The following is a 14,091-nucleotide window of genomic DNA, read 5'->3' on the forward strand; positions in this document are numbered from 1 at the left end:
ATACTTCAGTCTCAGGCCAAGCACTGAAAATTATTCCTTTATTTACTCATTTACCAAATATTTATTGAGCTTGTACTCCTCTCCCAAGCACTTTTCTAGAAGCTGGGTATACAGCTGTGAGAAAAACACAAGTGAAAATCCAAGCGCTTATTAATAAATCCATCAGAATGTTTCATTTGGCATGTCTTGTAAACATCTAAATTTGTTCATTAAAAAAATAGAAGAGCATTAGTCCACTGGGGATATTAATTGCTTTGCAAGAACATTATCTTATGAAAGAATTCACTTTAGCAAATAGCAAGCTCCTTTAGTAATTCAGCTTACAATATTTATACTTATTATGAACTGTATTCCCAAATGTCCAAGGAGTTAAAGAAAAGGAATGTCTCCAGAGAATGGTTCTAGGTTCTATAACATCTTTAGCCTTCCAGTCACTTAAAATAAAAGGGAGAATGTGTTTAGGAGTTTGAAGAAAAGAGAACATAACCAGTCAAATGTGAAAATACCCATCTCAATTTCTAGCAGTTCTTTCATTGCTCCAGACCCCTGGCTTGTTAAATTTTTAGCCCAGGACCTGGCATCTATCCATCAATGTTTGTAGAATTGTACAACTATCACTATGATAAAAATGTACACAGGTTTATTCATTCCTTATACTAGTATATTCCCAGGCCATTTCAAAATTGGCTGGTTAGTTTAGAAAAAAGATGAAAACCTTTAAAGTAGGGGTTTATACATTTCCTTCTGAATTTCCTCCCTTTCTGTAGTTCCTTCACTGTATAAAAATTTTAGATGTTCTAGCACCTGTATTGAAAAAGTCTTTTCTTTAGTTTCTGCCAGGTTAGAAACTGATTGTCAAGTCTGATTGTTAGATACTGATTGTCAGCTGGGACTATGCAAAGGAGGAGAGTTTGTCAGTCTACTTTCCTCCAATATTCAGATCAAATCCAAATCACGATCTTATACGGAGGATCAGAGTCATGAGTTGATGGTGATTTTTATTGACATTTTTTAATTCTTTGAGATAATTTTTGACTCCTCCTATTTAACTCTTGCTAAAAACTACTCTGTCTTATCTGGCCTAAGAAAATGTTCTTATTTAGATAAAGCACAGTCAATACTTGCATGGAATGTACATAGAATAATACCTTGGATTTACTTCATGATTTTCCACTAGAATCTAAAGGCCATTTGTGGTTTATTTCTTGCCATGTGGCAATCCTTAAGTGTTTTGCTAACTCCTTAGAGAACTAAACCCACTCAGCTTATGTTGCATGAGGGTATATTTCCAATTACTCCAATAAGAGTATTTAAATTATTTAAATATTTAAATAATGCATATGATTCAGTCAGTTACACCTGAGTATTCAAGGTACCTTCAGACTTTAAACTACCTTATTTCATTCCCTATGGTCAATTGGTCAACTCACCTTACTCTGAAATATTAATGCTGTTTGTATTATGGCAGAACATGGGTCAAATTTAAATTCATCTGCTAAAGATACAACATACCAAGCAGGTATCAGAAATGTTAGAGGGCTCTGTCCATCATGAAGAAAAGCCACGGGTAATATCCAAACTATTTAACAGGCACCAACAATCAGAATGGATGTTCAACTAATCAGAGCAGATGCTGGCCATAGTGGTCCATACCAGTTGAATTCAGCTGCGTTAAAGGTCCGTTCTTTTAAACTCCAATTTTTGTGGAGACACCATTTTCAGGGCTTATTATAGCCTTGTAAGAAATGTTTTCATGCAAAAAAATAGAACTATTTGTTCTAAGAATGAAAAAATACACTACCAATTTCTAATATACAAAGCAGGAGGAATAAGAAGTAGCTATTTGGGCTTCTCTGGTGGCGCAGTGGTTGAGAGTCCGCCTGCCGAGGCAGGGGACACGGGTTCGTGACCCGGTCCAGGAAGATCCCACGTGCCGCGGAGCGGCTGGGCCCGTGAGCCATGGCCGCTGAGCCTGCGCGTCCGGAGCCTGTGCTCCGCAACGGGAGAGGCCACAACAGTGAGAGGCCCGCGTACCGCAAAAAAAAAAAAAAAAAGAAGTAGCTATTGTTTTCTGTAAAATCTTATCACTTAATGGATTGGAAAAAATTGGCCAGTAAAATAATTTCAAATATTCATATTTTTAGTATTTCCCCATTATTTCTCTTTCTTTTATCCAAGTTGATAAGCAGATGCAGATACTTTCTGCGAGGTCAGCTTAGCTACCCAAGCTAAGAGGAGCTTTTTCTTAATATTTTCTGATTTCCTGTGCAAATTAGAAAGAAAATAGCCACCTACTAATATTTAAGCAAGCTCCTAACATATATTAGCATATATCCTTACTGTTTTTTCATGACACTTTTAATTTCTGTGTTTGTACTCTCTCTTAGTGCACATATTTTTAACTTATTCGGATTTACTTAGCATAGCATTTAATTATCATGGTAAAAGGTTAAATACTATCAAATAATTTGGTATTTCAATACTTAATCACTTTTACCTTGAATGAGTAAATGTCTAGCCAATAGATATTCAGAGTCATAAAGACATATTTTTATGGACATATATTTTTTCATTTTGTTTGCTTATGACATGGATTAGATAGTTTATGATCTTAGGTACTTAATTACCAGAAGAGACATACTCATAAGTATGTTCAAAAGACATTTTGAAGGACATCTACTTACTGATGAGTTGATTTGCTCTAAATACAAATTAGAAACTCACAAATCGATTTTTTTCCATCCGCTTAGAAACACTATTTAAAGTATTTGCGTGTTCTAAAGCTTAGGTAAAATAGGAACGGGGACAGTATATGTACAAAGATAGATAAATGCTGTGGCGGTATCTTGTTCTGTCTCCATCTTGATGGATTAGTTAGCTTTCACTAAACAGGCACTCTAAAAAAGGGAAGGAAAAACAACTTGATAAGATAAAAGTGTGGGGAATTCCAAAATAAATACTGCTAACTGACCTTTTTGGATGGCTCAGTTAGGAGTGTTCTTATTAGGGTACCAATTGGTTGCTTTATTTACTAGTACCACGCATAACTAAGGTAAACACTTGGGTAATATCTTTGGCTTACTTTTTCATAATTTCTGGACAGACATAATGATCTTTCTCCCACAGTTTTAAAAGTCAGATAAATTCTGAAACATTTAGAGAATATGGAGCTATAATTTTTAAAAGTCAAGTATTTTTTTTAGCCCACTTCCCCTTTTTTAGAGTATATCTCTAAGTATAGAGTTGTATCTCATGCTCATTTATATGCAAAAAGAAGCTCTGTATATGTTAGGAAAAGAAGCCAGTTCGGAACCTCTGAACCAATTTCCTAATGCTAGTATTTTACACCTTAGAGTTTGTACCTTGGTGAACTGTAAAATGAAAGAATTAACTCATTAAGGAGCTCTGTTTCATCATAGCCACTCTGATTAAAACCTTCTCTACAATATGGTGCAAGAAATGGTCAGTCACTACTAAAGTTTTCTTTTTAACCACTGCTATGCATCACAAGAAGTCATTAGTTTACAGCTACTTCCTTCTTATTTTTATGACTTTTTAGCTTATCATTAACCCCATTCTCCTATCCTGTACTCTGAGATGAGCAAAGAAGATAATATCCACAACATTTCCACTGCTTACTCTAGAGATAATAACTTTTTGAAAAAGAGATAACCCTGTTTCTTTAAACAACTCCTTCCTCTTTAAATCCATGATAGCTTTCCCTTGTCAAGTTAGACTTTCAGTGCATTGTTAAGGGAATCAGACAAAATTATTTATAGCATGGTCCATGCAGATGAAATTGGACTGAACATACTGGAATTGTTTATTATTTCTTGTAAACTTGTTTAATAATTCTTTAATATTTACCGCACAATTTTTTTAGCATCTTTATTGTAGTATAATTGCTTTACAATGATGTGTTAATTTCTCCTGTATAACAAAGTGAATCAGCTATGCATATACATATATCCCCATATCTCCTCCCTCTTGTGTCTCCCTCCCACTCTCCCTATCCCACCCCTCTAGGTGGACACAAAGCACTGATACCCCACAATTTTGTATCCAGACGTTTTTCAGGTTATTAAAGAAATGCAATGGATTAATAGCTAAACTTATTTCCTTCTAATTCAGTCCCTTATACCACTGTGTCTGGACCTGTTCAGTAGGGTTGTTGTCATAAGACTAGATACAAGTATGTCAATTGTCTGGACATTGTATAACTTTAAAGCAACTGCTTAGCCTTTTTGACAAGAGGTAATTAAATGTTAATTAAAAGTCCCATACACTTACTTCTTTTCCACAGCTTCTTAGTGTTACCATCTGAATTTGCCAATTTCCACTTGGTTCTCTACATATATAAAGTTATACTCTTGTTTTAAATAAGAGCTGATTTTCACTATTTCATATTCAGTGTGGGAGAGAGGTTGGTATTATCTGCCTTGTTAAGTGTCTCCTTCCTTAAATTTCCCTTCTCATTTGGTATCTAAGTTTTCACCTCAACCGACTTCCCTTTCTCTCGTTTCAGAATAGTATTTTTCGGATGCAAACATTTCACTTATTTCCATTCGCAAACTTGATTAATTCAACATGCACTAACTGATACCTTTTGCATGCTAGGCAGTGAACTAGATTCTGGAAGTAAAATATGGATAGCCAGTCCCTGCTCTCAAGGAGCAGAGTCCAATAGGCGAGATTGACAAATAAGCAAGTATTTGCAATGCAGTGTGGCAAATGAAGAAATATAGGGTGACATAGGACTATATAGGATATGGATAGTAAGTAACTTACAGGATAAAATCTGGCTACTGGTATCCATAATTCCTAGGTAGAAATAACATGTTCCGTAAGAAATATTCTTTGAGATTATATGAGTGTGAAACTTATTCTTTCTGGGGAAGTCAGGGACATCTTTTAAAAAGGAGGAGGCCAACAAAGTTTGGGGCAAGCCACTTTGTTTCAGTCAGCCTTAGTTTTTTTTTGTTTGTGTGTTTGTTTTTGGTTTTGTTTGTTTGTTTTTTTGCAGTACGCGGGCCTCTCACTGTTGTGGCCTCTTCCATTGCGGAGCACAGGCTCCAGACGCACAGGCTCAGCGGCCATGGCTCACGGGCCCAGCCGCTCCACGGCATGTGGGATCTTCCCAGACCGGGGCATGAACCCGTGTCGCCTGCATTGGCAGGCAGACTCTCAACCACTGCGCCACCAGGGAACCCCAGCCTTAGTTTTATTAGACATGAAATGAGAAAGTTTGTGTTACATGACTTCTGATGTCTTTTCTAGGTCTAAAACTCTGAGTCTGTAAGTTTTGCTTTTGCAGTGCACTGAAAAATCTAAATAGCCTAAACCTGTTTTGAAATCTATTTCAACAAATGATCCATAAAATAAATAAGCACAAAATTCAATTTTTTGGAAAAGTGGTCTGGCTGTAGAACTGAGTAGCCCCATAAAATATTAATTTGGTCATAGTGTGGAAATGTGAAATGATTGTTAAATGAGTCAAGGCCTTATTTGTGGCCTTTGGCTCATTTGGTAAGATTACCCATTAGCCATGTAGGCAGCATAACACGCATGGCCAAGCAGCTCATGGGAGCGTCCTAACAAATGTTAAATAAAAATTATCTTTCTCTAGCCTTAGGAATATATTGCTGTTATTTTCAAAATAAGACTGTGCTCAGCTTTAAAATCTCAGTCAATGGGAAAATAATTATATTCATTGCACTTAAAATTCTGACTCCTATCAGCAAATGTGTTTTTCTAATATATTTTTTACGTCTCTTTGGAAGTTTAGAAGTCAAATGAGTGTTGATGGTTTCTGACCGTCTTTTAATTGTATCACTCCTGCCGGTATGAATTCCCTTTGTACCATTGCAGTAGGTAGATATAACATTTCCCTTTGCAGATGCAAAAAGTGTTTTTCCTTAGTCCTAAGACGCTTTTTCCTTTCAGTCATTAACCTTGGTTTCATGAAAAATGCCTTCTCCATTTTTCTATTTTATCTATATCTTGATAATAATAATTTAATAACTGTTCTTAAAATCTCTGTATGATAATCCATTAGGCTCATTCAGTATTCCTTCAGCTTATCTACAGAAGAGCGTGTGCTTTTCTCTTTGCTCTTTTTAATGAGGCCTTCCTACCGTGGCTCTAAATATCAACCAAACATGTTAATCCCTTAGGATCTGGTTATTATTAAAATCTCTCCAACATTTTCTGAATTTTAAAAGATGTGATTATTATCATGTAATCTGTTTACTTCCACGTGAACTCAAATGGAAATGAATCTCCTGAAATAGCCACATTTTCTTCCTCCCAAATATACATCTGGCATTAAAAAAAACCCAGCTAATTTAAGTCTAGAATCTGGGTTTCCATGACACCAAACATCTGGATGAAAAGTGAAAAATTCAGTAGATGTTTTCAAATATCCAAATATTGTGTCAGTAAAACAGTCAAATGACGCTCTGAATCTCCCCATATTTATCTGGGTTTTTATGCATCATATATGTGGCACTGTCAGTCCTTCCTTATGGAAAACAGTGTCAATTTCAGAAATAATGTATTCACAAACAAGTATGTACTGAGTACCTATTCTGTAGGAAACATTCTAAGTGCTGTAGAGCAGCAGTCCCCAACCTTTTTGGCACCAGGGACCTGTTTGGTGGAAGACAGTTTTTCCACCGCGGTGGAAGGGGGCAGGCAGGCGGAGGCTGTGGGATAGTTCAGGCGGTAATGCGAGCAATGGGGGCGATGGTTCAGGCAGTAATGCGAGCCACGGGGAGCGGCAGATGAAGCTTTGCTCGCTTGTTCCCCGCTCACCTCCTGTTGTGCGACCCAGTTCCTAACAGGGTACTGGTCCAGTACCAGTCCGCGGCCCGGGGGTTGAGGACCCCTGCTGTAGAGGGTTCAAGGTTAAAGGCTTGAACTCTGTCCTCAAATGAATTGCAGTGCAGCGAGGGCTATAACACAAGGACACATATATACGTAAAAGATAATGTGGAGTGAATAAAAACACGAGAGGAGGAGAGAAGGCACTGTGGAATTTTGGAGGAAGGTGACTAGTCCAGGCTAGTGAGCATTTTCTGCTGGACCCAGTGTTGGACTGACCACGATGGACATGCCAGCATCATGGAAATGGAAGGGAATGTTGTGATCACACATTTGAAATACGCACTCCTTCAGCAGCTGGGAATTTTACTTAAATCAAATAATCCTAAATTAGCCAGACGATTGCAACGGTTTTTGTGTCATTTTTTCATTATCACAGCCTTGGGTTTTTGTACGGTTTTTGCGTCTAAGTGTGTTTCTCAGGTATTTCGATGAGCAAATTTATATGCATCCCCCTTAAGAGTTTCAACTTGACACAAAGAAGCATACTGAAATTTACTCTCCGTATGGTCATTATAAAAAGTCTACCTTATACTTTGGGTTTCAAATTAGAAAAAAGATATAAAATTTTCACAGTTCCATATACATTGCATGCTTAAACCTCTATCTTCCAAGTTAGGTGATTTTTTAATCTATTAGGATCACAACTCTGATCAACTTTTTAAAAAATCCCAAATCCTCAAGATTTTTGCCATGTTTGATCAGAATCTAGATTAAAGCAAAATGGTTTGCCTCTTCTTCTTCCCCCCACCCTGCCTCCCTCCTTTTCCTCACCATCCTTCTCTCTTTTTTAAAAAAATAAATGATCATTTTAAGCTGGAGGGGAATATGGAGTAAACTGAGAAATTTTCTGATAATCTAAATTGTGCCATATGTATTAGTCAGCACTAATAAATTGGCTCAAGTAGCTAAAAGGTAAAGGGTGGCTGGATTTAGATAAAGCTGGATCCAAGGGCAGAAATGTGCACAAATCTGTTCTTTACAGCTACTGGCTCTGCTTTTGTCTGTGTGGGCTTCATTCTCAATCAGGCTCTGTCCATTTGGTGGCAATAATGGCCATCAACAACTCCAGGCACAAATTCTACTGACTTAGTAACCCCAGTGAAAAGAGAACACCTTTGACTGACAGTCCTACTGACTCCCATTAACCTAACTTGGGTTCCATCTTCAGAGCAGCCAGAATGATTAACTATGTTGATTGGCTAACCCCTGAGTACATCCCTGAAGTAAAATCAAGGCACTTTTGGGCTTCCCTGGTGGCGCAGTGGTTGAGAGGCCGCCTGCCGATTCAGGGCATACGGGTTCGTGCCCCGGTCCGGGAGGATCCCACATGCCGCAGAGCGGCTGGACCTGTGAGCCATGGCCGCTGAGCCTGCGCGTCCGGAGCCTGTGCTCCGCAACGGGAGAGGGCACAACAGTGAGAGGCCCGCGTACCGCCAAAAAAAAAAAAAAAAAATCAAGGCACATTTACCAAAAGAAAAGGGAAAAGGTACTTCAGTAAGAAACTTTAATGTTAGAATGGGAAAGTCCTCCACTAAATATCAGTAGAGTGGGTGGTTATCCCAGCCTTACCACTGCCTGTTTCTATGACCTGGAGTGTTAATTAAGCCATTGCGTCTTGGTTTCTTCATCTACATAAATTAGGTCGCAAGACAGGGTTCTGTTTAAAGACTTTTTTAGCTGTAATATTTTTTGGTTCTGATCTCAAGAACTAGGACAAGGATAAGACACCCAGAAAATGCAGATTTACAAATAGTAACACAAAGCAGGAGATACATCACGTTTCATGTAGAAGTGCTTCTGGTAGAAACCCGACGTTAGCTTGGCAGTGGAAGAGCAAAGGGTTGCAGGTTGCTCCTGCATCCTGAGGTAGTGATTAGAAGCTCAGACAACTTGAGAGGAGAGGGTGTGTGTGTGTGTATGTGTGTGTGTGTGTGTGTGTGTGTGTGTGAGAGAGAGAGAGAGGTGGGGGGGGAGAGAGAGGGAGTGAGAGAGTCAGTGAGGTTCAGAACTAACCATCACAAACTTTATTATTATAATCTCCATAGATATTTTATAAACCACGTATAGCTTTGTTAACCTCATTTTACTATTACAGAGACTAAGTCCCAGGCACAGTCTTGTTCAGGGTGGCAGAACTACTGACAAAGCTTGAATGAGAACTTAACGTCTGTTTTTTTTCACTCTTTCTACAGATCTTTTTTTTTTTTTTTTTTTGCGGTACGCGGGCCTCTCACTGTTTTGGCCTCTCCCGTTGCGGAGCACAGGCTCCGGACGCGCAGGCTCAGCGGCCATGGCTTATGGGCCCAGCCGCTCCGCGGCACGTGGGATCTTCCTGGACCGGGTCACGAACCCGTGTCCCCTGCATCGGCAGGCGGACTCTCAACCACTGCGCCACCAGGGAAGCCCTCTACAGATCTTTAAAGACACTGACACAGAGTGGGGGGAGAAATAAAAAAATTTTAAAAACCTAAGGCTTTACTCTCAGAAAGTTATACTTAATAAAGACAAGGTGTGAAAATAAGACAGGACAATGAAGGGCTAAAAATTATAAATACCAAGTAAATCACTATGTGAATTTTTTTTTTTTTATAAATTCATTTATTTTATTTAGTTATTTTTGGCTGTGTTGGGTCTTTGTTGCTGCACTCGGGCTTTCTCTAGCTGCGGCGAGCGGAGACTGCTCTAAGTTGCAGTGTGCGGGTTTCTCATTGAGGTGGCTTCTCTTGTTGTGGAGCACGGGCTCTATGCACGCAGGCTTCAGTAGTTGGGGCTCGCGGGCTTTAGAGTTCAGGCTCAGTAGCTGTGGCGCACGGGCTTAGTTGCTCCGCCGCATGTGGGATCTTCCCGGACCAGGGATCGAACCCGTGTCCCCTGCATTGGCAGGCAGATTCTTAACCACTGCGCCAGCAGGGAAGCCCTCACTATGTGAATTTAGTGGGAAGCAAATATCTTGTTTCCAATTTTATTTTCACATTTCATTTGCAGTATACATTCTAATCATGGCGTCAGAATTTCTGTTTACATAAGAAAAGGTGTTAAATTAATGGCCACTGAATAAGTTTGACATTCTATGAAAATGCATTGATTTTTTTCAAGGGTTAGGCCTTTAGCACCATCTATTTGTACCAGTTCAATAAGCCTGGTCCCAGAGCAATAAGTGATATTTACCCAATGCAGTTTCATTGTCCATATTAGAGAAATTGCTTAGAGGGTTTCATCTACAAGTGGCATCATCAAACTCAAGGTCACCTGAATTAACTCTATAAAATAAGTCGTATCTTAGGGGTGGATTGAGGAAAAGGAAGTGGTGATCATGATGACCAAATTCCAAGTATTTGCTGAAACTAAGAACCTGCCCAACAAGTTACTTGATCATTTGTCCGAAAGGCTATATTACATCATTACAGAAGAAATTTGACAAATTGCACATTGTTCTTTCAAGAGCTCATCTAGTAAACTTTTTTTTTTTTTTGGTGTACGTGGGACTCTCACTGCTGTGGCCTCTCCCGTTGCGGAGCACAGGCTCCGGATGCGCAGGCTCAGTGGCCATGGCTCACGGGCCCAGCCACTCCACGGCACGTGGGATTCTCCCGGACCGGGGCACGAACCCATGTCCCCTGCATTAACAGGCGTACTCTCAACCACTGCGCCACCACAGAAGCCCTCATCTAGTAAACTTTATAGACCAGTGAGTCGAACTCATAGGGTAGGAAAGTAACCTTAAGGACTAATTCTCAAGGTGTCCTGCTTTTAAAAGTATCCAGTGAAAAAGTTACCATAACAGAAGAGAATATCTAATTGTATACAAAGTTAAATTGCTATATTTTTTAAAAAATATGGAGTGTATAAATTAATTATAATTATAATAAATTAATATTACTTTAAAATTAATATTGGATTTTAAAAAATTGTTTGCAGCAGTAAACATGCAGACAACCTAGGAGTATATAAACAGAAAGTAAAAGCCTGCACCCCATGCCCTATACAACATGAAGTTGTCCAGAGCACGGGGTGTGTGTGTTTTTCCAGATGTTTTCCTTGCATGACAAGCATAGATATGTGTGCATTTAATTAATTTATTTATTTAGCTGTTTATCTATTTTACAAAAATTGGTAATACATGTTGTTCTACAGTTTACTTTTTTCATGCAACAATATGTGGGGAAAACCTTTTCATGAGAATCTCCCATTTTATTTAACTTATTTAACTATTTATGATCCATTTGACAGATAGATAGGTTGTTTCCAATTTTTTAGCCTTGCAAAAACTACCTTTTTCATTTACTGTGTACTTCTAATTCATGAGATGATTAGAAATATCACTTGAAGTATTCTAAAACATCAGTATAAATCCTTTCAACATGGAATAAAGATTATGATAAATTGGTTCCAGTTTGGACAAAAATGAAGAGGGATTAACCACAAAAGAAAATTATCATTAAGTGATTTCACCTAAAAACTGTTTCACTGATACATTCTAAGAATACTGTAGATCTGTTTGCATGTGCTTGATAAACCAGTTTAACCCCAAAGGGATGAGGAGAAAAAAAAAAAGAAAAGAGTCTAAGGTCAGTATCTGGAATACAGGTAATATCTCACTTTTGAATGAGTCTTTAGAAAAAAGGCAATTAAAAAAATATTTTCTGTCTACGTTGAGTCATGAGCCATACATGTCTTACTAACTTTTTGAACAGTTGTCAGTTGATATTCAAAGTAAGAGGATATTTGTGATTCACCTCTCTTCAACAGTGGCTTTAAATTATTTGGGGATGTGAAAAACTTTGACCTATGCTGGTTCTTTCTTGATGAAGGGAATCATCATCATCGCTATTATGTTACAATGTATGTTCTTATGAGTAAGTTGAGCCACCTCTGAGCCGCTGGACCAGGGTGGGTTGGCCCCCATCAGTGAACAGACTAAACTATAGCCTCAGTCCAAGAATATAGAAACTGACAACAAATTATTGCTTGTGGTCTACTTCCAGTTTTCAAGTGCAAACATACCAAAGTTTATTTTAAATTTGAGCCAGTCAGACATTTAGCAATATACATCAAAGAAGAAGTGAAGGCTTCCCATGTTTATTATTTCAATATGATGTCTGTTCTAATAAAGTAGAAGAATGCCTATGATAGATCATGTAGTAGAAATTCTCTAGTTCCACAGTTTGGCCTTAAATATATACATATATTTGTAAATTAATCCAAAACACATTGCCATGGTTCCAATTCCTCTGAAAGCTGATTGTTTTCCATTCCTTTTTTAATTTTAGAAATACAGTGGCCGACTGCCAGAACACTTTCAGATAAACAGTCCACTCCCTGTATAAAAGGGGCATAGAATCATGAATGTTCAAAAACCACAGAACGTTATTTAAATAAGTGAAAGTTATTATGGTCTTCGCTATTAATTAAAAAAAAAAAAGCCATCTGTGCAAGGTGAATTTTGGTAAGGTCCCAATTATTTTAATGATTGTGGATGGAATTTGCAACTGCTTTCATAGTGAAAGTACAGTTCAGGGATTCCCAAGATAAAATGCACTGTTTATATAATTTTGTGGTCATTTGACTTAATTTCTAATAAAACACTGGGAAGAATTCTTGTTACTCAATCTGAATGTACAGTCCTGCTTGAAGGAATTGACTCTACACTAACTTCTCCTTTCTAGTCTTCTACTAGCTTAACATCCTAAACCTTTATTTCATCTAAACCTTCTCTGTGTGTGTGTGTGTGTGTGTGTGTGTGTGTGTGTATATATGGTTGTATGTGTCTCTGCCTGTCTCCCTCACACACACACACACCACAACCCACATTTTGTCAGAACTGTCTTGGGCAAATGCATCATAATAGTGAACAAGACTGAGCACACCAAAAAACAAAACAAAACAAAACAAAAAAAACCCACTGCATGAAGAAACAGCATACTGGATGACATTACCAATGCAGATCTATACATCCTTGTGATGAGTCTTTATTTTCATTTTTGTTATTTGCAGAATTGATTTCCATTGGGCAAATAACCTAGAAACCTAGGCTTTCAACGTCTTAGAGGAATAAAAAGTCAAAGGGTGCTCCTCCCTTGAATTTGTCAGGAAAATACCACAACAAGAAGGATTTGGGGATCTTTTTGGTCATTTTCCCTCCAACCAGTGTTTTCAGTCAATTAAAATTTGTACCCTAGGCCTTTTCCAGTTTGAAGCCACCCCAGCATCTGTGATAAGCAATCCTTCTTGTTTGTGCAGTCATTCATTATCTCCATTACCAAAAGGAGAATAGAGGACAATTACATTGTTTGGACGAATCAGAGTGTTAGGAGGAGTATTTGTCATGGTGGCAGAGTGCAGCACCTGACAGGCAACGATTGATGGCCAGGAATGAGTGTGAGTGGCCAAAGCAGCCTCATAGGATGCAAATTACTGACTGTGGATTCCAATTTATCCTGTTCATTTTTCTTGCCCATGCTGAAGACCATTAGTGGTTTTTGAAGCAGTGAAGGGGTCATTACTAATGTGGGTAGGCTCGAAGCAGGAGGGGGAAGGAGGGGAAAAGCCTTCTGTAATTACACAGCTTTCAGGAACAGGCTGGAGGCCCTAGCCAAAAAAATGTCAACACCTCGCAATCAGAAAAATTTATTTTCATTTTATGCTTAACCCATATTAACTCAACATTATCATCTTTCTTTGTTAACATTTGCAGAATATTAAAAGCCTGGCTTCTATATTAATACAAATCTAGTTAACCCCTTTTGCAATACAGGGGGTTTTGTTTAACCTAATGGCATTTGGGTTTGCTAATAAGTAATTGCACACGTTTTGGATAATGTATGCTATTATAGAAGATGAAATACCTGAAGAATAAAATCTTAGATGATTGAAAAACATTCACTCTCTCAAACACTGGAATGATTAGAAAGCTCTGAATGGAATACTTTGTTGTTCCTAATGTCAGCCTTTAATAACGTTGATGGGAAATATTTATTACTAAAGGCTTTCTCATTTAGGAACGACTTTGACATGCTTTATAAAAGTTTACTTTTCTGTTTAAGAAAACCAGTGAATTTAGAGCCGAGACCTATTTAACAGACATGTTTTATAATTATGTACATTCCAGTACAGTGTCTCAAAGTAAATGTACAATTCTACAGTAACAATCTTTGATTTCAGAATGAGAGAGGAAAGTGGTTTGCTGATGGGAGGATGGTTTGTTAT

At 38.1% G+C, this 14,091-nt stretch overlaps 1 protein-coding gene across 7 annotated transcripts in view; it reads left to right on the forward strand.

Moving 5' to 3' along the window:
• MEIS2 (Meis homeobox 2) overlaps positions 1-14,091 on the forward strand; it is a 201,397-nt gene that overhangs the window by 127,772 nt on the left and 59,534 nt on the right. The gene's annotated exons all lie outside the window — the stretch shown is intronic.

Source organism: Monodon monoceros, unplaced genomic scaffold (genome assembly GCF_005190385.1).
Source record: "Monodon monoceros isolate NGI ecotype Baffin Bay Population unplaced genomic scaffold, NGI_Narwhal_1 Super_Scaffold_21, whole genome shotgun sequence".
Classification (NCBI taxonomy): domain Eukaryota; kingdom Metazoa; phylum Chordata; class Mammalia; order Artiodactyla; family Monodontidae; genus Monodon; species Monodon monoceros.